Source organism: Streptopelia decaocto, assembly GCF_964273445.1.
Source record: "Streptopelia decaocto genome assembly, chromosome: Z".
NCBI classification, from domain to species: Eukaryota; Metazoa; Chordata; class Aves; order Columbiformes; family Columbidae; genus Streptopelia; species Streptopelia decaocto.
In genome coordinates, this window is record NC_138657.1 from 36,908,151 (window position 1) to 36,935,934 (window position 27,784).

At 38.2% G+C, this 27,784-nt stretch overlaps 2 long non-coding RNA genes across 3 annotated transcripts in view; both read right to left on the minus strand.

The window, feature by feature from the left end:
• The window catches only part of LOC309451530, a 40,004-nt gene extending 22,253 nt beyond the window's left edge, over positions 1–17,751 (minus strand). The window contains exons 1-2 of one of the 2 annotated variants that reach the window (XR_014186258.1): positions 17,632–17,751; positions 17,392–17,490 (exon numbers count right to left, since the gene is read on the minus strand). This is a non-coding gene — a long non-coding RNA (uncharacterized lncRNA). Of the gene's footprint in view, positions 1–17,391; positions 17,491–17,578 lie in introns of both variants that reach the window. The other variant, XR_014186259.1, reaches the window with a different exon arrangement.
• On the minus strand, positions 1,366–8,644 carry LOC309451531. The gene is made up of 3 exons (XR_014186260.1): positions 8,585–8,644; positions 2,848–2,914; positions 1,366–1,389 (listed from the first exon to the last, which is right to left on the minus strand). It is a non-coding gene; the product is annotated as an uncharacterized lncRNA (long non-coding RNA).
• Positions 17,752–27,784: the final 10,033 nt, after the last annotated feature.

Below are 27,784 nucleotides of genomic sequence, written 5' to 3' on the forward strand. Positions count from 1 at the left end.
TCTGCAATCACCATGACAGATGCAGTGATACTTGTGGAAATGTCAAAAAAATGACAACAACAAGCAGCGTCAGTGTTGCCTTTTCAAAATCTGCAGAGAAGAAACCAAACAACGGGAGTAGTGAAGAGCGTGCCAGAAAACGGCCACCAACATTGTACACCTAAAATAAGAACAGAGGACGCTAACGTCACTTAGTAATAATATTTTCCCAGAAAAGTCACAGCCTCCAGTAACTGCCACTCCAAGGACTCCTCCAGTATATTTAATAGCCTTTGCTGGATATTTCTCCTGTTAAGTTTGTACAGTCACTTTTTGAATAAATGAAAATTTTCATCTTCCCCCAATTTTTGTGGCAAGATGTTACCTAACCTACCTCCCTTTTTTTTTAGATTAACCTACCAGATTGTAGTTCTGTTAGATGTTTCCTAATTCTGGTATTTGAAGAGGCAATCAACACTCATTGCCTACTTTCCTTTTCCCTGTCCCAAGTGATTTTTACAGAATGCTTTCTGGGACATTTTCAGCCTTTCCAAAGTGAGGAACTCCAGTGTATGTGGTCCTGCCTCCATTTCACTCCTGCTCATGGCTGATCTGCTTTCCTTGGGTTAAGTGAACCTTCTCCTGCCCTCTTGCATTTCAATATGGAGCGCTCAGAGTTATGTACCAAATTCAGCGTGTGGCAGCTGCTGGTTTCACACTGTGCCACCACAATGCTTTCTGTGAAAGCGAGGGGCAATGGGGAACCGGGGGGAGAGCAGGCTAATAATCCCGGTTGTTTATTTTTGAACTCATAGCTATGATACTCAGTTCCTGGATTCTGACTGAGAGGTTAAGGAGTGAGTAAGCAGTGACACTTGTAAACATTTGCCCTTAAAACTGGTTTTACAGCCAGTCTTGCAGAACCTGGCTAGGCAGAACTATGCATTGTCAGTGGAACAAAACTACTGTGAAAGCTAAATGGAAGGTCAAAGAATTTGGCTTCATTCCTTATTGGGAAATCCACAGCGAGTATGTAGTAACTATTGTCAGCACTTGGCGATGGGTGGTCTCTTGAGAATGGAAGCTGCATGGAAATTCCCATGTTTTGGGCAAAGAAGGAAAAAAGGAAGAGCGACCTATTGCCCTGTAGGACACGTAGCCAAGAGGGGAGTGTCTTTACTGTCTGTTGTGTGTTATTGAACTGTATGACACTGGTGACTGAAGTGAAAACAATTTCAAGGCTATTAGGGGTAGACTGGGAAATGTTCGTTCCAAGTGCTGTTAATATTCCATTAGTACTTGCAGGTTTTAAAGACAAAATATAGTAAAAACCATACCTTTTTGAACTTCATGTGAGTGCAAGTTTACAGAGAGATGATATGTTCTGTGACTTGCAAGATTATTGCAGACCTAAAAAGATGACAAGTGGGAAAGAAGTTCTCACTTGACTGAGCTATTTATTTAGTTAGCATTCTGGCATACAGTAAATAAAAATATCGCACAAAAATATCAGTCTCAGCTTTTCTTCTTGCAAGAGTTAAAAAATTAAACTTAAATATCGTGCTATATCCTCCATACATTGCCACACTGTTTAAATTTGAAGAAATGATTGTGTACACATTTCAATAATTTGTATTTGATAGCAATGCTTAAACACCTAGGTGTTAAATGATCTCTGCAACATACACTTATTATTTTCTATGTAATCTGCCAGAGGTTGTAGCACTCCTATCAACTTCGTTTTCCCCAGTCTATAGCTTGAAATGACCCATTTGTTGTTTAGATGTGCAATAAAAGAAACATCAGAAATTAATTAGTTTCATTATACAGGAGAGCTTATTAGTTACTGGAATGATGTCCCTGAAAGCTTTTATTGATATTTATTAAGGTGCGGATATTTAAAGGTATTAGAGTACATACCCATGCAGAACTTGCAGAAAACTCTACACATCTAATTATTTTAAAGATACATGTCAGCTTTTGAAAGTCCCACTGAGGCTTCTATCCACATTTTGAGTTATTTCAATGACTTAGAACCAAAACTGTAACATCCTTAGGTGATAATTGCCTTGAAGGAAAAACAGTAATAAAGATGGCTGACACCAGCTAAAGTGCAAGTGGTTTAAGATGCTGCATTGGCTGTTTACTGGCAGTTCCACCAGAGATGCCTGCTTTTGCACATATGACAGTGAGGAGGCTGTGCTTACAGAAAATTATTGCACACACTCTCATCCAGAAGTGCGTGTTAGCCCCTAAACCAAGCTGGAAATCAGCGGGGAGAGAGCCTATATTCAAGGCTCTTTTTCTTGCCAGCTGTCAAACAGGTCCCTGCAAGTCACATGAAGGTCTGCTTTTCTATATTTCACATACACTGAAGCAGTTTGTATTAGAGGTCCCAGTATTGCTGGTTTTTATTTCCAGCATGCCTGTGGAAATGAGATGCTAGATCTTATGTCAGTCTTCTCCGTGAGCTTTAATGACAGGCAATATCTGAAGAAAACAATATGCTCCTCTTAAAACGCTGTTTTGCAGTTCCTTCTTTGTTTAGCCCATCAGTTTCTGTATCTTTTTCTTAGGCTAAGGTGAAATTTCCCTCGTTTGAGATGAAATCTATCTTGTTTCTGTTATCTAAGATGGCTACTCTGTCCTTATGTAGTCCTCTCATGACCCATAACTTCAAAGGCAGGCTAAAGGTTTGAGATCTATCCCCATTAACCAAAGAATGGCACCCTAAAAACAGATCTCCTTTTCCATGCCATTTCCAAGCTGGGTCATCATATCCCTTTTGCTGCCTTGTTTCTTCTGAGTGCGCGTCTGTATGCTACATGGTACAATGGGCATACGTGGACAGAAAGACTGATTCCTGACCTTTCATCCCACTTCTTCTGGTGAGGAAGTCTTCTGATTGCAGCCTTCTTTTCACTGTCACAGCCTTCTAAAGGTACATGGATAAAGCATTTTAAGTCACATAACAACAACTGACAAATAGGTGATACCTTTACGATGTTCATAAGTATTTTTTCTCTGTAAGGTATGCTGTAAAGATTTACAGTCAACTATCCCGCACCCTGAATTTACAGACTGACTTTCTGTCAGGAAACAGCAAGCATGGGGCTGCTCTACAACAGTGAGACAGAGGCACAGGTGTTCTCCCAAAAAAAGCTGCAGTCTGACCATACCTGAGAAAGGTGAGCAGGGCGAGCCGGTGAGAACAACAGGTACCATCAAGAATCCAGTAACTATCAGACAACTACTAGGCAACATCAACCCAGCAAGTCTAGTCTGGCAGTCCAGAAAAGACCTGATCAGCTCAGGTAGGGAGCAGGGCACCTGGGCCTGAGCTTAAATGTATCTCCTGGGCCACTGGATGCTTGGAGGCCGGATGCCTGGTTTATTTTGTGGTTTGTTTCTGGGTTTGCAGAAACAATTACAGTCACAAACTCATACATTTTGCCAGGAAGAACTTTAACAGAATTAACATCTTTGCATTTCTTTAAGTGGGATGTCTCTTTCATGAAATAGCTCCAAAGAGATTTCAATGTCTTTAGCTCTAAAGAAGGAACGGTGTTTAAAGGTACCAAATTCCTCGCAGGATCACATTGTCACTTATACTCATATTATATTGTGTACATGGGACGGTAGCTAATAAGCAGTGCGATATGATGCTGCTTTGGATACTTTGACTAAGTCCCATGCTTCTGGATTTGGTAACTAACCATAAAGAAAAAACAGCTTCAGAATTTGTATGCAAGTAGGCAATGCAACAAGCTTAGACTCTGTTTTGCATCAGAAAACACTTACAATAAAGGGTATGCATACAAAAAAGCAACTAACTCAAAGCTCCTTGAAGTCAAAGCATTGAACAATGATGCTTAAACTCTTTGCTTTGTCAGGACCTAAGTGATAACTAGCAGTAACCCGGTCATTCTAAAAAAATTTAAAATATTACATTTGGTGATTTTTATAGGCATGCTGTACAAAAAGCAGACAGAAGCTGTTCTGAACAGTTCCTCAACTCTCCTACAGTTGGATAATTTCTGATGGGAAACATGGCAAACGAGGCTTTCAGAGCTTGTCAGAACAGGGCTCTTTCACCAGCTTCATAACTGCTTCTCTGACTGTGTAACCTTATTCAAGTTCTGTATCTACCAAATAAGAATCTTAATGCTAGCTTGTCCGTGTAAAGTACATAGAAATGAAAAGACCCATTTGCTCTGTACATTTCACTTACTTTGGGTCATAGTTATTCAAGTCTCCCAGTGAACTCAATACAAGATCCATCAAATGAAGTTGCAGATTATAGCTTTTCAATAGTATAAGTACATGCACATAACTTGATGACAGTGGTTTTGAAAATAATGCTTTATCATTCCAGAAGGAGACTTGCTGACTCCCTAATAACTTTTACTTTTCTCTGAATTTACCAAATTCTTACATGACTACAGGGTGTTGGTTCTGTGACTAAGTGAATTTACTCACTGTTTTATGCAAGATTATAAATCTTGCTAATTATTATAGCTGATGAATTAATATTTTCTCTCACAAGCTTGGCTACAGCTTGTCAGAAAGTTGTTTTTCAAGCTCATGAATAATTTCACATGTCTGGAAAGACCAAACTAGATAAATATAAGTATTTTACTTTAATAAATGTGAAATATTTCATTTGGTCTTCAAATCCCTTTGAAAGAAATTTCCAAAGAAAATAAAACTTACATTTCAAATATAAAAATGAGCCTTTGGATATTTTTTAAACATTTCCCAATTTTTATTTTTACAAAAAAAAAAAAATTAGATCAAGACTGCTATTATTTGTTTAACAAAGAAGTTTCTGTCACAGCAGATGTCCCTAGTGGAAAATTATTTACATTTTTTTTTCTACCAACCTTGGGTTTAATTCTGTGCAGTGTCAGCAGCCTCAAAGTCCAGAGGGGCTGAAGGGTGTTATGGATATATAAACTCATAGCATGAGACAAAATTAAACTGTGACATGAATGGAATCCATTCAGTGGTTTGATATCTCATAATGTCCTTCATACAGCTCACTTTCTATGCCATAAAATGATGCAAAGTCTACCTAAACATTCTCCTCCGCACTGTAATTAAACAGTTCATTAAACAAAATAAGTTATGGTTCTTAAATAAGTCATAGGCCTGTAAAAAATTCTTGAATATAATAATGACTGGCAGTTAGGAGAGATTGTACATCAGTCTCTAGGAGAGACTGTAGAGTCCAAAGGAGAGCCTCATCTAGAATTGTGATAGCAGAAAGACTACATCTGAACTGTTGTGAAAAAGAGTTGTTAACTGTGAAGATACAAGTCATCCTTACAGATTGCGGAGTATTAATATTATTTCATATTTTAGTATGTTTTATACTGTGACACTAAACAATAGATCATATACGAATCCAAAGTTTTCCCTGAGCCTACTGGCACACACAAAAAGACCTTACTCTGCAAGGAGTAACATGCCCCCCTTTTCCTCCTCCTTGAGCTGCTGGTGAACTGTGGTCAGGACTATACCTCTGCCCAGCCTGTGGGATTTAATCAGCTGAAGAAGAAGAATAAAAGTGCTTAGGCTGCAACTCTGACCGACCCATAACATTTGTAAGGCTGTTGTCAGCTCTTTGGCATTCTGTACAGGGGTCAGACATGGAGTGGTTCTAGATTTACTGAAATTTCTCTTTCCCTTTTGAAAAAATCTTCTCTCCCCAAGGATTACTCCCACCATGCTGTCTGAGCAAGGTGGAACACAAATTAGTGCATCCATTTCCTTTTTTAGGCACCTACAGACATGAGAGAAAGGTATCCATGTTGTGCTTTCTCACGTAGCTTTGTAATCTTAACAACAGTAGGAAATTTGCCCTCTTGACTGGAATTATCCCACCACAGTTTCCCTAGATTGTTGATTTTAGTGGGTTTTAGTGTTATAAACATTTACTAAGTGTTAATCAGTTGTGTTCCAGACAAAAAAAAAAAAAAAAAAAAAAAAGATAAACAACAGCAAAATAAATTGAGATAATATTTGAAGAAACTTCCCAGGATAATGTATTGCTTAACAACAATTTTGCAGTCAGTTCAATAACTAGGACTCCTGAAGAGAAATGCGTATTTTGACATTTAATCCTTTAAATGCAGTTGCTTAGTTCCTTTGAACTCTAGTATTCTGTTTATTTTTTGGTGATTTCTCTAATGTGTGACTGCTGCATTGTTCCCAGTTTAACTGATAGTGTGTCTATCTCGTCCAAGGTTATTCATACCTTGCTAATGAAATGATTAAGTTTATCATGAAGGCTCCACTTTCTGATTTGGCTTTGAAATTTGTTGATTTTCTAGTTCTAAATGATGTAACAAAGCAGGAAGAAGTTCTGGGTTTGTTGGGAAATATTATTGTACCTTTTACTTCAGAGAACTATGTGAAAGTTAGCTGATTTGACATCACATTGTAAACTCAGTAATGTCAATTAAGGAAGTTCCAGTTCTCAGAAATTTCCATGAAATTTGTCCTGACATTGTTGCCATTTGGTACTTTTGATAAATAATTTTAAGATATTTTAGCAACCATAATAGCCTTGGACTTAAAATCTGTTACCAGCTGCTGCATCTTCTTTTCACTTCACTCTGAAGTTTGTTCCAGTTGCTTTATCTTCTCATGCTACAGTGAAACTTGAGCAGATGACACCAGAATCTAACGAAGCCTAGTCTCTCTCCCACACTGGTCTAAGATCTCTACATAGCTCTTCTGTCACTCTTTCCTTTAAAATAAACTTTTAAAAATAGTCTGTTCGGTCTTAATTTCACCTGACACAAATAAGACATTTTCTTTTCCTCTGGCCACTTTGTTATTCATATTCTTAGAAAAGTAAAAAAGCAGGTTAAGGACTTGCAACCAATGCTGACAAGTGTATGTTCCTGCTGGAAAAGTTCTGAATTTAAACCTACGCCAGCTGTATCTGAAGAGTTCTAATTCTTTTTTTGTCTGAATTTTTAACCACTGCATATTTTGATACCAAGTATGTGAAGACAGATTGTTATCGCTGCTGCAAACAGCTAACAGCTATGATGACACTGACACAGAGGAATTTGGAATAGAACTTGAAGAATCTCTGGGGCTAACCATAGAATGAGTTTGAATATCTGATGATTTATTAGCTTCTTAAACAATGACAAATGCTAAGATCTTCAAATCCAGTATACAACTTTTTTCCATGCTGTTGAAAATTACCCCTTTTCTCAGTTCCTGAAAATGATGTAGAACAAAATGGGGGAAGACAGCAGGAAGGAAAGCTTATGAAATGTGTTAAGTACAGGATCCACAGCAGTTATATGTCCTAACAAAATACAGTTTAAAAATGTAGACTGAAAAATAATGGCTGCAAGCGTTGCGATAGCTAAGTACAGTACACATAACTGACAGCCAGATTTTTAAAGGGATTTAAACACCTAAACCAATGGGACCAACACAATTTTTTGTCTACCTCCCTACCCTGAAACATCTGAATCACCTTGAAAAATGGCCCCTTAGGTTATCATAGCAAGTTTTGTGCTTTATTTTTTTTTTACTGGTTTTTACTGGTTCTAAAATGTATGCTTCCCTGCTTATTTTAAAACAATTTTGTTATATTCCTTACCTGAAGAAAAGTGAAGAAACTGGTTCTGATTCCGTGGCTCTTTAAAGCAGCCTTGTGCTGGTGTCTGGGTACAAGAATGCTGTGAATCTGGTGGAACTAGCTAGTGTGACATTTACATGTCTTATGAACCCCTCAAATAAATGCAAAATTGCAGTTATGTTACCCAGAACAGGGCTGGACAATCCACAAGACTGTTAATACACTTGGTCTAGTCACAGCTTTCACTCATCTATCGCAGAAATACAAATACTCAGGGAGGCTAAAATCAGGAATGACTAACAACTACAAGAAAAGGAAATCCAGATTACTACTCCTTTTTGAATTCACAGGTCACTAGAGTAGATAGAACAAATAAGAAGAAATAAGAGATGATATCTTCAAGGATATTCCACAGAAATGCAATTTGCCTCAGTGTACCAGGTATTTTGTTCCTCTTGTATTTCTACATGCAATTACCTCTACTATTCAATTATGGTAAGCTTCAGTTTATAATTTAACAAAGTGCTTAGTTTTTATAAATAGCAAATGAAAAAAAACAAACCAAACCAACACAAAACAAAACACAACCAACCAACCAAAAAAAAAAAAAAAAAAACCACCAAAAAAACCCCCACCAAAACCCAAACAACTCTACAGCTACACTTGAAATCATCTGCAGTGGGAAACTAGAACTTAATGAAATCCACATTGCTTGTGCACTTTATCTGTTTACATGAAGTATTCTTTCTAACATAGTATTTGAAACAGGACTTTATGTAAGAAACACTGAACATTTCACCACACAGTATACATGGCAACAAAAGTTCCATAAATAAAGGTCAATAATATAAGCTCACTGCTTAGAAAGCTCCAGGCCCTGTGAGAACTAACTGGCTTTCTCCATGCTGTAAATATGCACCGAACTCTATGGTAAATGTACTAGTGCCTCTGTGTGGTAAACATTTCCTGTTTATATATGTAGTAATAAATGCTTACAGAAATTTTCTTCTTTGCCTGCCATTTCTCATCTTAGCAGCAAGTGCAAAAGCAGAAGGTTGGAGTAATATGATGTTTCAGTACAATCTGAAAACACGAAGCCAAATTCATGTTCTCAACTGTGCAATTTAACATTCTCTGAGGTCAAGAAATAAGGTCAACAAGCATGTTCTTTTGAGATTTGTGATCAGTTTTGTTAAAAGCTGAGGAGTCTTCAGGTGATATTTTACACTGAAAATATGTACTCAATGGTCATATCGTTTAATGATACTCAGGAAAGACTTGATTGTTTCAGCCTCCTCATTATTTAGACAATCAGTGAATTAAATAAGAAAAGCACCTTTATGCAGCATAGTCTGGCAAGTCATCTTGTTACTTGGCAGCAGTAACTCCTCTGACACTTTTCAAGTTACTGGGGGAACAAAGAGGAAATCACAGCTGAAGCAGGTTGTAATCTTGTGAACAGAGAAGCAGACAACTGTCATAGAATAGAACCATTGAATGACTTGGGTTAGAAGACCCCTTTAGAGATGATCCGCTCGAACCCCTGCCACACTCCCCAAGGACAGATATATCTTTCACTAGATCAGGTTGCTCAAAATTCCTTCCAACCTAACATTCAACATATCCAATGGTGGAGCATCCTCAGCTTCTCTGGGCAACTGTTCCAGTGTATTACTATTCTCATAATAAAAATTTTCTTCCTTATATTGAGCCTAAATCTACCCTCTTTCAGTTTAAAGCCTTGTCCTGTCACTTCAAGACTTCATGAAAAGTCTTCATCACTCTTATAAGCCTGGTTTATATACAGAAAGGCTGCAACAAGGTCTTCATGGAGCCTTCTCTTCTCCAGGCTGAACAACCCCAACTCTCTCAGCCTGTCCTCACAACAGAGGTGTTCCAGACCGCTGATAATTTTTGTGGCCTCCCCTGGCCCCCTTCAACAGGTCCATATCTTTCCTGTGCTGAGGGCTCCAGAGCTGGACATAGGACTTCAGGTGGGGTCTCACCAGAGTAGAGCAGAGGGGGAGAATCACCTCCTTTGACGTGCTGGCCACACTTTTTTATATGCAGCACAGGACAGAGTTGGCTTCCTGGGCTGCAAGTGCACATTGCCAGCTCACGTCCAATCTTTCACCTATCAGTACGCTCAAGTCTTCCTACATCTTGAGTGTCTTTGACAATCTGTACTGTTCTCTAATGTGGATAACCCTGGCCATGAAATCTGAATGTGATCACTAACAAACAAGTACTATTTTAGCATGAAAAAGAGAAAATCTTTCAGTCACCTAAAGTAGTTCTATCAGCTAAAGCTGTTTAATAGCCTCTAAGTCCTTTTCCCATTTTTAAAGGCAAATTAGAGAATTGTTACTGTGGATATTTCTTTGTTATATTGTTACTTGCATTATTAGAGCATCTGGGAGTTCTAGGATATGAAATACATTTTCAATGAAGATATTACTGTGCAAACATGAGAAAAAAGTTTTGAGTCCAAATTAAAAGGCAATATAAGGAATTATTTTCCTGATGCTGTGGTGGATCTGGTATCTTGTTCTTCATGGATATTATAGAAGTATTATTTGTTCTCTAACACTATCAGTTGGGATAATCTTCAGAGGAAGATGGCAATAATACAAGATAGGAATCCTTCCTTGTGACATTTCAAGCATTGAAAGCTGCAGACTGGGCACTATGAGAAATATTTAAACCCAATGTTTAAAATGAGTCCTACTTCATGAGACCACATAGTCACTACTGCTGCATTCTATATTTCACAGAATCACAGAATGTTAGGGATTGGAAGGGACCTCGAAAGATCATCCAGTCCAATCTCCCTGCTGGAGCAGGAACACCTTTCCCAGTAGCTTGCCTTGTGTGCTACCAAGAAACTTGAAAAGCTAGCATCCACACAACTCAAACACTTAAGCAGTCTTGCTTCCACTGATTTTCCATTTTTTTCCTCTTGCAGTGGAACACACCAGTGTTTTTCTGCAGGTATTACAGCATGTACTGGATATGAAAGTAGGTCACTTCCTAGAGCAAATTGTACTAGACAAATGTAGCAGTATGTGAAAGACCTTTGCATGTCTGCTGTTGATGATAAATCAGCACGTGATGTTTCATTTAGGTTGCCATCAGTGTTAAGCAAGTGTTCAGTTCCCCATCACAGCTTGCTCAATAAGGCAACTTAGAGTGCACACAGAAGTCATTTACATTTCTTCTAGATTAATTTATGTCTCTGCATTCTCTCCATATGAAATTTTTAATAAACACTTTCAAAATTTCATTACTGTAGGCAAACCTGAGGTAAATTACTAGTACACATGCTTCACTTCTTGAAAATAAGACTAACCTTAGAGGTCTGGTTACTCTTGATAAAATGACTCTATAGTGCAAAATGTCTTGTTACTTAAGGCATAACGGTATTTTTGCTAATCACATTTTGAAACCCTTAAATGTCTGCCATTTGGATATGTAGATAACTCACCAAAGTGTACTAACATTCTAATCAGAAATGTAATTCTTAATATATTTAATATCACTTACCTATAAAAGCAAAACAATCCAAAAGGGGGTGCTAATTTGTGAAAGTAAACTTTTTGAATGAAAAACTGAAGAAAAATATTTATAATCATTACTGTTTCCACAGTTAGGAGAGCATTTAATGATCTCACGATATTGCCATATTGGATATATTAGGCATGTTAAGATACATGAAACATTTTGGTCTCACTGAAGTTAAAGTATGTTTAGAAACACATGCTTCTTTGCTGGCTCTTGCTTGCTCAAAATTTGATGCTAAAAGAGTCTAAAAGAGGCTACACACTGGCTTAAAGACTCTCTGCTGATAGATCAGATTACAAATACAGACACAGATAGCTAAATCACTTATAAAAATGCTCCAAAACATAATGTTTCAAACTGAGAGGCAAGAACGTATTTTACTCCTCTTAAGACCAGGACCGTGAGTTACAGTCCAAATTGGTTTAAGTTCTGAACATTCAGTAAGCACTCTGAAATTGAAAGAAAATCAGACAGAAGTCACGTCAAGAAATTTTCTGGAATTGTCCTTAGTGCCTCACTTAAACTTCCACTGAAACCAACGAAAATATTCCATCAAACAGCTCACAGGGGTTGATCTATAGCTCATCCAAACAATATTTTTTTTCAGGAAAGTCTGAAGCTGCAAATGAAAGGCTATTTATGTCCTATATTAAGCAGAAGAAATTAGGTGATTAGTTGCAATATCCTTGATACCAACTTTAAAATAAAACAAAAATTGTGACTCCTAAAAACTAATTTGCTGTCTGTGAAAGGACCTCAGCAAGTTCTAAAAACCTAAGAACCTTGATTTTCTCTCATTAATTTAATTTCAAATAAAGTTTCTCCTCTTAAAATAAATGAGAGTGGAACAATACCTGGAACAATAAAGCTCTACATTCTTCTGATTTTTAGACCCAAATACTTTTTCCACCCACACAATTATGCTCAGAACAAAGTTATGGTAATAGTGATTCATGAAAGAGGAGAGAATGAAAGACATGAAGCAAGACATGAAAGCAGCCCCGGCATTACAGGACAGGGACAGTATTTCCAAAATAGCCACAAAATGTAACTTCATGAGAAAGAAGGAGGAGCTGCCTGATGAAAAAAAATACAACATCAGAAACACACAGCATCACCATCTCCTCACCAGATAAACTCTCTTTTTACAGATCCTTTAATGTCTGAGTTCTTAGATACTGTTGCTCTTGCTTTGTTTTGTCTTTTCTCATTAATCCTTGTTAATTAAAAAAAGATAAGATGATGTTCCAAAACAAGCTGTCAGGCAGGCTGTTACAGGAATGCATAGCCTAAATACAGCTCCTCTGGTCATCTGAGGATTAACTTCTCAGTCAGAAAATAAAGAACCTTCAACCTTGCCGAATGTAACAATGTCATTCTGCCTTCCAGAAAAGACTTCTGCTCTCTGAATCACTTTGCCTGCACACTTTCTCAGTGGAAGCTGCAGGCAAAGTCCAGTTCAATGGATCTATTACCTTTAGAAAGCTGTGGGATTTCCAGATTTTTTTAAATGGATATATTTTAATATCAGTGTATCTATTTTATCCCCAAAGAGATTTAAAACTTTGCAAACAGACCATTGTAACATAGCTACTTTGGGAATCAGCAGCACTAATGCATAGGAGGCAATATTATGGCAAGGGAAATTTCTCTCTACAGAAAAGTCCTCTGAAATCTGTGAAGTTCAGTCTGAGCAGGGAGATTCTTAGTATTCAAGATTTTGTAGAGACACTTTACAGAGTAAATTTTTGGAATTACTTTGGGCTATACCCTACCTTTTTCTTCGAACAATATTCATTCTGAATCTCAAAAAAACAACAGAAAGTAGCAGAAATGATGGAGCAGCTTCTACAGCACCCCCTCTTTCCACAGCAGAAGGCAGGATGGTGAAGCGGTACGCATGTCCTCTCTGGGGAGCACTGATTCCCATAACAGCCCTGTGCAGCTTCAGGCTTGACATGCAGCTTTGCAGCAGCAGCTGCTTTCGCCTGCTCAAACAGCATTGGCACGCCAACCTGTGACATATCAGGACACATACACAAAGGTAAGATGATTTTTTGTTCCACGTAGACCCTCAGTCCCACATGAGCTGTAGTTTTGAAGTCTGTCCTTTTAGGAATAAACAGTTAAATAAATCCCGCTAAAATAGGAATTGATGGTAGCAGGCTAGTCAATATAATCAAAACCATAACTACCCTAAAATCACATGGGAGGCCCTCTGACTTTTAAACATATATTCTTGCATTGTCCATAGTTAAGAAAAATCATGTCTGTGACTCCTACTAAAAGACCTTTTCACTTGCACCTACGGACATGTTGTTGTGGAAAGATGATCCCCATTTTAAATCCTTAGGGATTCTTGGCACTATGAAAATTTACTTCCCTGTTATTTTTCATGTTTTCTAAATAAATGTAGTGTTTTTCCCTTCTCAGCATGCTATATCCCATATCCTGTTTCCCAAGTCTGATTTTGAAATGCTGAGGACTGAAGCATTTACTGCTGTCTGACAATTTGGTGACCAAACACTTTTCAAGTTCTTTACCAAATTTTGCTCAACTAAAGAACCACAAGTATTATACCAGGGCTTCCATAGCATACTTTGATTATATGCTATGAGTGGTGATAGAGCACCTGCAGTCCCTGAAAGTACATTGGTTAACACAACCGCAAAGAAAGGCATATACACTAATTTTCTTTTATTGTATCCATTTCCTCTCCAATATCATGGCCATTCATCATAATTCTCCTCTTACACACTGAAACTCATGTCCCTTTCTAGCTTCACCCAGTCTCGGGTATGTCTGCCTCATTTACCTGCTACACAAATACCCCAATAACTTTTCCCTTTCTGCTGAGCTTGTGCTTCCTACTTCATCTTTTCTTGGTCTGCTCCTACTCCCTGAGCAGAAGTAGTTAAGTAGTGAGACTGCTTACGTACATGGAACAGATACTAAGAGGAGCTGGTAGGGGAAACAGGATCTATACTGGCACCACTCTTCAACAGTAGGTGCCTGTACAGAGGCATTTACCCCATGGCTGAAGGCCACATATCTGCAGTTGCAACCTGCCACCACTTGCCACTATGCAATGGATCTGCAAGTAGCAGATTCTTCTGCTCTGAGACAGCAGAGAAAACAATTTTATGTTACTTCAACATTCACCTCAGCTATATTTTTTCCCCTTCTCTCCTTGCCTTTGACATAATATCTTCTACCAAGAAATCAATTTTTCATAAAAGAAGAGCAAAAAAACCCAAACACATCATCCAAAAAAACCTCCAAGTATCCAAATGCCTTCAGCGACTCTAAAATCTCCTTTTTTTTTTTTTCTTCCCTGGCTGTCTTTGCATATATCTACAGGATACAGGAGTAGGGAAAATAGGGCTAGCTTTGAACTACTATTTTTAACCATTGTAAATTCACCTACAGTAATACAGAATTAAATGCCAATCAGAAGACTACCCCAAAAGCTGTGGAAATACTTGGTTGATTAGACAATGCTGCCATAGCTGAACTGCTAGAGGGAATATCTCAGCTGTGGAGGGCTTTGCACTCTAACCATCAGAAATAGAAAGTGTAATGAAGAGAAAGTGTGGGTGTTTTGACATTACCAGATTATACAACTTGGTGTATAGATAGAGCTGTACAAATGCCAGAAAATGTATTTTCTCGTGCAGATAAGAACAAATTAATTTGCAGGCTGTCATAGCTCTCAACCAGAAGGAAGACTTATGCAAATTAGGTGGATAAATGGATAAGATAAATGTTCACTTAAAAAAAAAAATTATAGTCCAAATAGTAAAAAAATCTGTATACAGTTATCACACATGCACATGAACATGTAGTTAATTTGCAAATATAATTGCAATGATTGTATGTGCAGGTGAAACCAGTGTATGGGCAAATTACATGAGAACTTGCTACAGGCATGCATAAGTAAACACATCACAGTATTACTAATTTTTCCATGTAATATATATATAAAATGCAAATGCAGTCCTGAAAACCTGCTTGAACTAGATGGTCACAGACTTTATCCAGTCCACTCAAGGGGTACCTTTTATTTTTGTGCTTTATTTTCAGAAAATTATTACTCTCTTCCTTAATAGCAGGTAGGTTATCCAGTGTGAACATTTTGTATTCTAAAATGGAAATAACAAGCCATACAAGTAGGCAGACAGCTTTGGCCCAGTGATGCAGAAAGATACAAGAAGGAGTTCCTGGAAGCTCTTACATCCAGTAACATACTGCAACCCAGCATGCTTCTGGTTTATTTCTGACACAAGACTGACTACAACTATGAAGGGTAGTTGAAGTAGCAGAGTATATTTGCCTTACACCTTGCTCTCACTGCTGAACTTGTATAAGACACTGTGTAAACACAGCAAGGTACTAAGTACCGAGGACCTGGTTTTCCTTTACAGCAGATGCTGAGTAGATTTTTTTTACTCCAATGTAAGCAAGAAAATAATCAGTTTCAGAACATCTCAAGTGTACATCTGGAGTAAGCCATTCAGTGCTTTGGTGACGAGCATTTCACATAAGACATTATTACTGTTGGAAAATCAAATACACTATGTAAAAGATCAGTCTTTTTAAATTGTGTACTGCTTCTTTTAACCTAGACTTAAAAATTCTGTCCCTACTGTATCTGTAAAAATGCAGTGGAACAGGTTATTGTTACTGTTTCATGGAAAACAGGACATTGTTTTTTGCACGTCTTAAAACTGGCCTATGTTTAGCTTCTTATTTCAGTATGTTTTTGTCTCAGGCAAGTTACAACTTCAATCAAGAGCAAATACAGATTTCCCAAGGGCTCTGGTTGTATCATTCTATCTATGAAGTCGTGTGAAATGCTATGTCTTGAATAGCTAACACTGAAATATTATTATGGCAGTAGTAAAAATACACCTCCCTAAAAGCCTGATTTTAGATGTAACACAGTTGTGAGAAAAATGTGGAAGCATAATTTTTCAGACGGTTCTTATTTGCCACCTGGTCAGTTGCCAGCAGGTATTTAGAACAGATTTTGCTCTTCTAAACATGCTCAGATTCAAAGGGACTACTTGGAGAATAAACAACTATCCCATGGGAATACTGATGGCACAATCTGGCCCTTAGCAATGTTTTTAACTTGCATCAGAGCTATGTAAGCTACACCTGGAGGTGTGTATTCATGGTTTCAAACTCTAATTGCTTCATAGGCTTCATAGTGCTTTTTCTTAAAATCTTACAAACTCAATTATTTATGTGCTTGACTAACTCACCGAATTTGTTTAACCCACCTGTCTGTTTTAGAAAAATGTGTGGTCCACAATGCAGGTTAGAATAACCTTAAAGACTGCTGTAATTGGTGGCCTGCTTAGAACCACATCTGATATTTTTTCAGAGCCGCAAGCCCTAAACATGCTGAGCAGCAGCACTGTCTGGCTCTCCCCAGCCCACCTCATATCCACCTTGCTCTGGCTCCATGTGAGAGGAATTCTCTCTGCACTATTTATTTTGGGAATCCAGCCCTAGAATTAAAGTGGGATTCTGCCATTTAGCATTACAAAAAGGTCATTAAAATCTAATCCATTTAAGTCTGAAACTTCACCAAGGGCTTTCTTCTGCTCAAAAAATACAGAACCAGCTTACTAACAGAGGATGAAGACAAAAGGCAAATGGCATGCCCCAAATCCATCTGGGAGCGTGTGGAAAAGTTTGAAAAATCTGTACTGCACTTATGCAGTTCTGCCTAGGTATTAGAGACTTCCCTTACTTCTCTTGCCTTATTGTAGGTTACTAAGGATATTTACTTGAAGACAAAATCTATGTTTAAGTATTCTTCTTTCTGTTTCTACTTATTAAAAACTGAAATCCTAATCCTCTGTTTCCGACATCACAACAAGACTGCTATGGAAATTATTACACCACCAAAACTCAGAGGACTATGACACCAGGTAGAGAATAAACAGGAGAGGTGGAAGAACTCTTGGGAAACAAAAATACCTTTTTATCCAAATATTTTCCTTAATAAAGAACAAGGGAAGGAAAGTAAATTATATGTTTCTGAGGCCTAGCTGCTGTTTTAATCAAGCATTCAGGAGGATAAACTGTGAAAGGGCTCTGTCACACACAAGAGAAAGGCAAGAGAAAGGCTTTAGTTTTCTGTTTGTTTTGGCGGTGTTTCTTTTTCGTGTTTGGTTTTATTATTTTTTTTTTTAATCTAGCCTTTTGGCTCCTATGATTTATTTACATACCTTGATATTTCATTCTTTGAAGTCCACAGGCACCAGTGTCAGGAACGGTCACAGGCAGTCATTCGCTGTGCTGTGTTGCTAACTGGCATCCAGAAACCTCTGTCAAGGACACAGTATTGTCAGTTACCTTCCAAAATCCTGAGTTCTTTAAAAATAAAGATATTACAAGAAATCGAAATATTTATACTTATTTTCTGACTTCTCTGCTTCTACAATAATGTCATGTCGAAATATTTATACTTCTTTTCTGACTTCTCTGCTTCTACAATAATGTCATGTTTCAAATTTCTCTGTCATAACTGTGAACATACATAACATGAGAGTTTACATTTTCATTTGGCATTTAACCACGGAGAATAGGACGTAAGTGAAAACACTGAATGTAAAGTGATAATGGGCAGGTTTTAACCCATCAGTAGCAGCTGTCTGCTGCTGTATGATAACGACTGTACTGGACTTCCACTGTATATTCATTTTGTTGATAGAAAGGTCACTGAAAATTAAAACTGACTGGGCTAGCAGCCATCAAGAGTAGTATGAAACAGGGACATATACTGAAAATAAAGTACGAATATTATTTAAGATTCATAAGGGTCTGACTGGAAATGGAAGCAAGTTCCAAAACCAAATCAAGTGTATTCTCTTCCTGACCCCAAATCCAGGAGAGAGATGGTGTAAAGAAGGAAACAGAAAAGAAACACATGGACAATTTTTTTTTCTAAAAAAGTAAGGAAAAGCAAGTCATACGTTATAAGCAGATTCTAAGGTAAACAGTACTGTGAAAGGAGAAACTAAGATTTTAGCCAGCATTATTGAAGGTATGTTAAAGCAAAGAAAGATGGTAAGAAGAGAATAAGTTTAAAATCTGTGGCCAGGCACCAAGTATTATTCATCATACAGTGGATATAGTTGTAGAGGAGTGTGAGGCAGATTTTACAGTGAAGAAGAGCAGCTGGCTTGAAAGAGATATCTTCACAAGAAGAGATCATTATCATTGTGGTCCAGACAGAGCTGTAAAGAAATGTGATACTTTAGTCACCATAGTTCATGAAGCATAGTTTAGAAGAACAGATAAAATTGTTGAACACAGAACAAGAGGTAGTTCTTTACGAGAAACTCTTACCTCCCTTTTCACAGGAGAAAACTTTCCAGTAGAAAACACAAAGAAAAGAAAGACAAATGCACTCACTTGGACAAAACTGGGCACTTGAAAAATGTAAACCTTACTCTAATTTTTTGTCATGTAGCAGTACCTCCCAATGGAATCTCTACTCTTTACACTGGAAATTGACTATATCAGGTCCCCCACAAAGCAATAGTGATGAATGTCTCTGAAATGCTGAAGAGCGCAATAACATTCTAAACACAAATGCCTTGATGTAATGTGGATCTGTGCTAGTAGCTGAGCTATCCCCACTGTTTTCAGTCTAGCTTCTCAGGTATGTGTGTGAGCAATACGACTGTAATGTTTGCTTGAGTCAGATTTACAAATCCAGGTGATGGCAAAAACAGAGTGGAGCAAAACTAATTGCGAATGAGCAATCTGGAGCTAGCAGATCTCACAGGCAAGAACTGCTCTTTCATATGCATGCTTACAGCTCAATGCAGGCTTCATCATTTCTGAGTGCCGTGTGTCCAGTCCATCTGTAGCTAACTGGCTCAACTAACATATGTTGGAGGAAAGGGAAAGGGAAGGGAAGGGAAGGGAAGGGAAGGGAAGGGAAGGGAAGGGAAGGGAAGGGAAGGGAAGGGAAGGGAAGGGAAGGGAAGGGAAGGGAAGGGAAGGGAAGGGAAGGGAAGGGAAGGGAAGGGAAGGGAAGGGAAGGGAAGGGAAGGGAAGGGAAGGGAAGGGAAGGGAAGGGAAGGGAAGGGAAGGGAAGGGAAGGGAAGGGAAGGGAAGGGAAGGGAAGGGAAGGGAACTTTACCAAATTTTTCCTGTTTGATAATGGGATCTTTTCATAGGCAGCAGAAACTTCCAAAACAAATCCTGAATAGTTTTCCACTAAGAAACTGGAAAATTCATAGATATTCACCCAGTCATAATAAAAAGAACATTACTGGTAAAAAGTAAGCATAGAATACATGCAAGTAGCAGTCCAATTAAATGAGAATGTCCACCTTTTGAAGTAGCAATAAAGATAAAGTTAAAATGCTGAAGACAAGGCTGTTATTCTAGGTTTTCGGCAAGAAAAATCTCATAATGTTATTTTTACTGGAAACACAGCACAAAATTTCAGTCTCAGCAAGGCATTAGTATGGGAGAGGGGAAGCTTAAGGTATTTCCTCAAAATGCATGCTCTGTCTTCTGAACATCATGAATGGTTAGAATGCTTTTCACACATGTCCATGCATTCATGCATGGTTGAATCCATGAAATCCATACTTTCTATTAATAATATGCACTCAAATTTGGGGAAATATTATAATTAGGGAGTTATCAAATAATATAATATTCAATAGGATGGAGCATCATCTTATTAAGTTATTTTAGCCTTTAAAGGATTTCCTATCCCTCAGATGAAAACCTTTGATTATAACGTAATATACTGATGACTAGTAGACTGCATACATTGATGTATTCTTTAAACAAAAACCTAATAGCATTGTTCCTGGAGCTCAGATTTTTATTCCTTTATTTAGAACCAAGGAATATTTCAAGTTAACAGGATGTTGGCTTGGTCTTCCCACTATTGTTCAAAACCAAATCAAATTAAAACCCTTTTAATTGATGGTATGACTGGTTGGGTAGACAAGGGAAGAGCCATGGATGTTGTCTACCTTGACCTCAGCAAGGTTTTTGACACCATATCTCACAACTTCCTCACAGGTAAGCCCAGAGAATGGGTGTTGGATGAGTGCCTGATGAGATGGATCATGAACTGGCTGGACAGCAGAGCTCCGAGGGTTGTGCTCAATGGTGCAGAGTCTGGTTGAAGGCCTGTAGTTAGTGGGGTTCCCCAGGGCTCAGTACTAGATCCAGTCCTATTCAACCTGTTCATCAGTGACCTGGATGAAGAGACTGAGTGCACCCTCAGCAAGTTTGTTGACAATACCAAAACGGGTGGAAGAGCTGACATGCCAGAAGGCTGTGCTGCCATTCAGTGAGACCTGGACAGGCTGCAGGACTGGGCAGAGAAGAACCTGATGAAGTTCAGTAGGGCCAGTATAGGGTCCTGCACCTGGGGAGGAATAACCCCAGGCACCACTACAGGTTAGGGGATGACCTGCTGGAAAGCAGCATTGCAGAGAAGGACCTGGGAGTCCTGGTTGACAACAGGCTGACCATGAGTCAACAATGTGCCCTTGTGGCCAAGAAGAACAGTGGTATCCTGGGGTGCATAAAGAAAAGCAGGTCAAGTGAGGTTATCCTCTCCCTCTACTCTGCCGTGGTGAGGCTGCACCTGGAGTACTGTGTCCAGTTTTGGGCTCCCCAGTTTAAGAAGGACAAGAAATTACTGGAGGGCATCCAGCGGTGAGCTATGAAGATGATTAGGGGCCTGGAGCACCTTTCTTATGAGGAGAGACTGAGAGAGCTGGTTCTGTTCAGCCTGGAGAAGAATAGACTGAGAGGGGATCTCATCAATGTTTATAAGTATCTCAAGGGTGGATGTCAAGAGGATGGGCACTCTTTCCAGTGGTGCCCAACGATCAAATGCAGGGCAATGAGCACAGACTGAAGGACAGGAGATTCCATATAAACATGAGGAGAAACTTCTTTACTTTGAGGGTGCCAGAGCACTGGAAGAGGCTGCCCAGAGAGGTTGAGTCTCCTTCTCTGGAGATATTCAAAACCTGCCTGGAAGCATTCTTGTGCAATCTCCTCTAGGTGAAGCTTCTTGAGCAGGTGGGTTAGATTCGATGATCTCCAGAGGTCCCTTCCATTCTGTGATTCTGTGATTAAGAGCCTTCAGCCATGAATTAGTCTCACATTGCACTAACACGACATGAAGAAGCAATGTAGACAATCGATGCTCAGTGAAAGATTGCAACAAGATCATTCATGTGTTTAAGTATGGCTGTACTGGCTAGGGAAGAAGACATTAATAAAGAAAGGCAAGCAAGGTTGTTGAGGATTTTTGTTTATTTGTTTTATTTCTGGCACCTGCAAGTACTCTCTATTCAATTTAATGGACCTGGTGCAAAGACAGAAGAAAACAACATACTAGAGGAGGTAAAAACGCTGTGTAATATACACACTAGATGTTAACAGAGATTATCTTGATCAAAATAATCTGTAACTTCTGTTAATAAAGCCCTGTAAACTGTTACCTAATGTCAGATTATTTTGAAGCTAAATGATTGTTAACAGCTGCATATACTTCATCACACAAATGCAGATTAAAGCAGATTTGAAAGCATCATTATGAATAATGCATTTAAAGAACAAAGTGTATAAGTGTATAAAATAACCAGGCTGTATAAACCTGCAATAGGAAAATTTTCAACCGGTTGCGTAATTCTCCACAATGAACAAAGGGCAGCAGTTTCTTGGGGTGGAGAGAGGTTGTGGTCATTAATGGATTCAGTTCCTAAAAAGCTGCCAAAGAGATACAAGGAGGGGAGACAACCTAAAATTTTGTGGAAGTTTCTCAGGTGGCACCATGACTGTATTGCCATGAAGACTGTCTCATTGATGTGAGTCTGCAAAATCTGCAAAAGAGGAAATGTAGGTATAAGTAAAGATAAAGTTAAAGTAATGACAAAGAAACTTTAGTTTTCACAACTTAACACAATCTATTCCAGAAAGTCTTTCCATTCCATTATAAACCTTTTTACCCTATAAGAATTTCTAAAATAAACGCCCTCCAAAAACCCAGTCTGCAAGTTTGTATTGGTGGTCCTGTATTCACTGCATTTAGTGATTCAATAACATCTTGAATATTACAGCAATTTAAGAACGATGTGAAAGTCCTTAAATGTGTCCAGGGGAGGGCAACAAAGCTGGTGGAAGGGCTGGAGGGAGTGTCCTGTAAGGAGCGGCTGAGGGCTCTGGGTTTGTCTAGTTTGGAGAAAAGGAGGCTGAGGGCTGACCTCACTGATCTCTACAGCTTCCTGGGGAGGGGACATGGAGAGGGAACTGCTGAGCTCTTCTCCCTGGGATGCAGTTGGTAGGGCCTGTGGGAATGGTTCAAAGCTACACCAGGTGAGCCTCAGACTTGGCATTATGAGAAGTTTCTTTTCCAAGAGGATAGTCAGACACTTGATCAGGCTCCCTAGAGGAGTGATCAATGTGCCATGCCTGTCAGTGCCTTAAAAAGGGCATTTGAACAATGCTCTTAATAATAGACTTCAATACTTTGTCATCCCTGAGGTGGTCTGGCAGTAGAACTAGATGATCATTGTAGATCACTTCCAACTAGCAGTTTTCTCTCCTCATCTCCTTTCCTCCCCCTTTCCCACTCCCTGTCCCTCTCTTTCCCCCCTTCTTCCTCCCACGTTTTACCCCTTTGTCATGCCAAGGCATCAATGTATATTTATTTCTAGGAAAAATGAGTAAAGGCCTCAGGATCTGGCTCTTCAAAACAGGAAAATGTTTTTATTCAAAGTCAAAGCTTTAGAAATCACTGATTTGTGTTATTAGCTACCACAATACAATGTGGGTTTTTTTTTTCTTGTATAAAAAGAAACACTTTTCCCTTATGTTTTTTAAATTAAATTTTGACTACTTGTTTGTCTTGTTTTCAGCCTCTTCTTCCCTTCTAAAGGAAAGCAAGTGCTATTTAATGACCTTAATGATAGGTCAGTGGTCCCTACTACTCCATCTCCAACAACTCAGAAGGAAAAAGAGTCATCAATCACAATCTTCCTTTGTAATTGAGCTCCTCATGAACTCCCTGTCTCTAAGCAACATGAGAGTTTGCTTGTGATATCCACTTTTAGCCTAGCTGTTTTGACCAGTGTAGATATTTTTTGATTTTTTTTTTCCTGAATAATTGTGTGTAAATGTTCTAATTTAAAAACAGAATTTGGTAATATGGACCTTGATTTTAAACGTAATAATACCTTATCATCTTTATGAAGCACATCATTTTAGCTTCAGCAGTAGTGCTGTTTGGACACTTTCAATCATAATATGGAAAAACATAATTTCCAGCTATGTTTTGAGAGCATTTGTGTTTGTTTACTGTCATCTGCTGCCATCTGATTTTTTCATTCACATATAAAAAGCTGTTCCCTGGAGTGTGTGGACAAACAGTCATTAGTTAAACCTTTGCTGTTTTGAGAACTTTTACTCTAAGTTTGTTGTTGTTGTTGTTTGGTTTGGTTTGTGGTTTTTTGGGGTTTTGTTTGTTTGTTTTGTTTTTTGTTATAAGACTGTTGTTTTCCTGATGTCCAGTCTTGAGCTGGATACCTCAGGTACAAGATACCTTCAAGTTCACTCAACAGGCCCAGGAGATATTTTCTAAGAGTTTATTAACTCTTTACTTACATAGCAGGAAGCAGTATTTTTTTATCACATTCAGCAGTAAACAGGCTTGACCAACTAACTAAAAGAAGTATTCAACAAAATTATGTTTTTCTCAAGAAAACTCTTTCTGCTTGTTAATGTAGAAGCTTGATTAAAGATATGTTTCCATGGTTTAGTTATCTTCTTTGATACGAGCAGACTGTCCCCATGTCATGTACTCACCCAGACTCCCTCTTGCTCTAGAAACTTTTCCATTGACTCTCATTGTGCCTGTTGGGTAGAGATAAGTTGGTCAGAACTGAGGTTTCCACAGCTTTTGATGTCAGTTAACAACCTAGGCACAACTCCAGCAAATATTACTACTTCCCAAGGCCAAGGTAACCTTAAAAAAATGCAACCAAGGACTCCTTGAGCAAATTTTAATAAAAAATCTATTTAAGTCTTTCACCCAATGTCAGGAAGGAGTCTGCTTTTTGTTTTCCTATAAGCTAATGTTTTCCATCAAAAATGTACTTGTTACCTTCTTCCCCATTTGTTCCTAAACGATAGGAACCAAAGACCCTTCTTCAGAAAATTACCTCTATTAAAGAAAATATTTAATCCCCTGTTTAAATGTCATTAAATCAGTGGGAAATGGGTACATATCTTCATAAGTCACATACATAGCAACTCTCTTACACTGGACACTTTGCCCTTTCATGGGGCACGTATTTGTTCAAAAACCAATTAACATTTGCCAGATCTAAATGCCCCTAGGGATCTTGTCTCAGACCGGCTCAAACTGCACCAAATTTCTTCTTCAAACCTCTTTACTCATATGTCCCTATATTTGGATTGCGAGAAGCATCATCAGACCTTGTGAGACAGAAGAACACATTTAACCCTCTCACCATTGTCAATGCCAATTGATGACTGGTTCAGCTAATCACTAGTAGCTTTTAACAACTCAGTGTAAGTACTGAATTTCTGATACAAACTGAAAACTTACAATATGGGTAGTATGACCACCTCTGCTTTAGTGTTTTCACTTCACGGTTTCCCCTATGTCGGTCCTGTATCTTACAGTGAGCTCAGGACTTGGGACACAGGATTTCTGAGTTCATATTGTTTAGTTACCATCCACAAATATAAGTTTTAAACTCACACTGCTTATGCAGTCATACTGTAATTCCTTTTAGGCAACTGTCCTACCAACATAGAAGCCTATGCTAAGGCTTCTTTAGTTAGATTACCATTTTGGTGAAAAAACAATGCAATTCACATGTCTATTTCATTGTGTACTTTAGAACTGATACATTGAATGTTGGCTACACAGGTCTCAATATCTAATTAGATCATATTTTTTCTTGTAATCATCTTATTTCTTTTATAAAAGAAACTTGATTTTTTAATAGAATAAAGAAAATAATTAGTCTTGACTACCTCTAGCAATCTTACAGGATTATTTGTGAATAGTTCTTTCCATTTACCAGATACTAAAGTTTAATATGCATTACTCTATCAGCTTTCCCCTTCTTATTTGGTATAGTCATCACAGGGCGAGAACCACGTTATTGTAAACTGGCGCAACTTCACCTACTTTAGTTACAACCTAGCTTATCTTAAAAGAAGTACACCTGTCTGCCTATATTTTCTTCACCAAAGTGAGCAGGAAGATACCAAGACACCTAAATCACATCCAAAGTCCTACACTTCTTTCATTAAAGTCAGTGACAATGTTCAGATTTTCACATGGCACTTGTAGATCTAAAACACCCTAGCAGAAAAATTTATGCTTTACTGCTTAGAGGATAAATAGAACTGAAGATTTCTATCCATTTCCTCTTCTGCCAATTTTATATTCACATTATTTCCTTTCCTCTTTCTTTCCAATGGAATGCTTAATTGCCTTGCAGTAATTTATTTCATTACAATTTATTATAGAACAAATAAAAGCAGGCATTAGTATTATTATTTTCCTCTCTTTTTCTTCTCTAAAAGAGAACTCAGTTTCAGGTGCTAGTATAATATACCTAGTGAAGATGAACTGATTATCTGATTAGATATTTACATTGATCAGAATATTATATAGATTTTAACTGAATTTGAAAAGGAAGAGCAGATATTTTGAAACAAAAGCCAACCTGAAAAATAAGTAGTTCAAAGGATATGGTTAATTTAATAATCAAAGAAAGGTAAGGTCATTTCCTATGCTCTTTGAAAAAATGGAAACAGACGTGAAAAATTTCTTTCCTGCTTCAGTGGAACACAGGAAATCCTGAAAATCTTACAAGCGTCTATCTCTGTCAAGTTTCTAACACAGCTCTCTGATTTTTGAATATGCATCAATTAAGACTCCAAATCCCTGCAATGCCTACCCAAATTATGGACTTCAGACTTCTGTGAAGCATCTACATTCTAGGGGTTTTTTTTCAGCATTAGAAAATAGAGAAAACAAAGACTTTTATAATAATTTTTGAGTTCTTTTAAAGAAAGCCCCACTTTGCTTCCCCAGAGACTAAAGTAATAGGCACTTGGGCACTCTGGATTTTTGAAACACTATTTTACTCATAAATATGAAGAGCTCTTTGTTTGTGTTTGTTTTTCCAAAGAAAATAGATTTTTGAAAGGAGGAGGGTTGTGTCTTCTTTATTCAACATTCAGAACTGTCTTTGCAGCTCAAGAAATCAGTTCTCTTTTCTACTGCTTGTCTCACTCTCTTGTGGAAACCAACACCCAAGCCTTGGAGTTTAGTACTTTTACCTTTCTTCAGGGCTTGAAAATTACTGTTTTGGAGGACTAGATCAGATGACTCAAAAGCTGTCATTAGTCACCCTGTGCCTATGTAAATGCATCTCACTATAAAGTAAGCAAAAAGAATTGCTGCCCTGTGCAGAACAAACACTCTAAAGTAGATTCTCTGGGTTCTTACCATGGTAGCATTCTTTTCCAGATCACATTTTACTGTGCTGCCATACTACCCAACTCCTTGATTGACAAGATTGCAGCTTAATTCAGGAGTAGGAGGCAAGCGGTTAAACTGGCAGCACCTCAAATGCATTCCCCAAGGTCTTAGTCCCTAATTGTTGTTCTGTGCCATGAGCACCTGCAAGAGAGTTATCACAGCTGGTGCAGATGGAGTTTGATACAACCCACTCTTTTCCTCTGGGAGAGTTCCTACAAAAACTGGAAAAATTAGAACAACTAAGTTTCCTTTAAAAACAAAATAAACAAACAAAACCCTCCAAGCCCCGAACAACAACAACAAAACAGAGCTATAAAGTTTCTTCTACTCTGAGAGAATCTAAGGAATAGAAAGCTCAAGAATCTTGTATGTTATGCACCCTCACCTGTTCTGTCTCCTCGATCAGCTGCAGCTGAGTGGATAGAAGTCATTGTAACAGCATAAGTTCCTTTTAAGATTTTGAACTAGTGCAGGGAACTTCTGCCTTAAAAGGGGTAAAAGGCAAAATATTCCCTCAGCAAAATCAAACTGTCAGGGGAATAAAAAAATCACAGCACCATCAAGCAGCCCAGTTCAGGGACTGAAGGAACCACTTTGCTTGCCTGTATTATTAGTCTGTCTAAACACCTCACCATTCTGAGTTGAACAGTCTGTCCTCTCCAAAACCCTAAATTTTCTGTCCTGATAAATATCTACATAATATATCAAAAAATGAAAAGGTGAGATTTTTGCTACCTTACCTAGAAATTTTGCCCTGCCTCGTATTTTTACAGCATCATGGCTGCAATAGCTGTAAACAGACTTTATTCAAACCAAAAATTTAATTAGAGCTCAAGGGACCGTTCTATTTCTCATCTCTAAAGAAAAAACAATTAGTGCAAACTAAGAAGACAAACATGCACTGGCAATGAACACATATATAATTGAGGGTAAACAGAAAATTCTCCTGCCAAGAATTCTTCCTTTTTGTTCCTCCAGTATCTGTGGCTACAGTAAAGTGACATGAATAATCCCTAATAGAGATCTTCTGGAATTCTTCT